The sequence below is a fragment of the Oratosquilla oratoria genome, unplaced genomic scaffold (assembly GCF_046742065.1).
Source record: "Oratosquilla oratoria isolate Oo_2021 unplaced genomic scaffold, ASM4674206v1 SCAFFOLD189, whole genome shotgun sequence".
NCBI classification, from domain to species: domain Eukaryota; kingdom Metazoa; phylum Arthropoda; class Malacostraca; order Stomatopoda; family Squillidae; genus Oratosquilla; species Oratosquilla oratoria.
The window spans coordinates 222,501-224,004 of NW_027467542.1; positions in this window are offsets into that span (position 1 = coordinate 222,501).

Here is a 1,504-nt window from a genome sequence, read left to right on the forward strand (position 1 = left end):
ATGTATTATATATATATGATATATATATATATATTACATTATATATTACATTTCTATATATACATATATATACTTATGTATATATAATATATATATATATATATCTATATATATACATTATATATATATATATATAACTATATATATACATCAATATATTTTCATCTATATTATATCTATACATATATACTATACAACAATATATATAGTCATACATATATTTAAAAACATTTCTATATACAAAATATATAAAGTATATATACGATTATAATATATATATACATTAAATATTATATATAAATATTATATATATATATATATATATATATACACACCATTAATATTATATATTCATTATATATACATATATGTATATATAGTTACATACATACATACATATATATATATATATATATATATATATATATATATATGTATATATATATACATTATAGTAAAATATTAAGTAGAATAGATAAATAGATAAGTAATGGTAGAAAAGGAAAAGGATGAACAATTGGGATTAGCAAGTTTTTTAAATCCCATTTCAAGACAGATCTTAGACACACACACACACACACACACACACTCGGTGGCGTAGTTGGTAAGAGCGCTGAACTTGCCAACCATAGTGGACCCGTAGTTCTTGTGTTCGAATCCTGCCCAGGGCCGGAAATTAATTTCGGTACCGCTGCGGCTTCGGGTCGTTACTTCACCTGACTCCTCGTGGGCGCGGGGAGTTGGGTGTATGTGTGGAGTATGGTGTGCAAGGTCCCATAGCAATTACCCCATAGATCGGACCCTACGAGCTCTGAGCTCTCCTCCAGGAGGGAAATAGCTGTCCGATCAGTCGAGTCCAACACGTGAACCAAAGACCAAGTCAATACACACTCGCACACTCACACACACCACACAACACACACACATGTATTGGGCTTGTGTGTATACACGTAGTAGTGTACAAATTCTAATGAAACTTATTTTGTCTCATTGTGTTACATTTTGGGGTGCTTACTGTCTTCGTTTTTTTAGCCTTTATTGTCTCATTTATGGACTATATTATCACATTGTGAGCTTTCGTTCTCACATTTTGTGATTCATTGACTTCATTTTGGGCTTTGGTTTTCTCTTAATGGGCTACTCATTGCCCCCTTATTACAACAGGCTTTAAATTTCTTTAGAAAAATGAAAGAACCAGCGTTTCTTAATGTTTCCCTTAAGGAGTATTAGACACCGATTTATGCGACGCGGTTTCTGACGACCCTGGGATTGACGGAATATTGTTTGTACGCTTTCTGTTTCTGCTTCTTTCACTTAGATTTACGTTCCGGGGACGTTTCCGGCGATAGTATGGGGACGCCGTCATAGTACTTTTCCATGGCAAAGGGCTCCTTCTTGTTTGCCTCCTGGCAGAAGCAATACCTTTCGCAGTCGCAGCGAGGCTATTGACCCTCAGCGCATGCGACTTTGTGGGCGATCTCTATGTCCTTTGGTACGGGAAAGT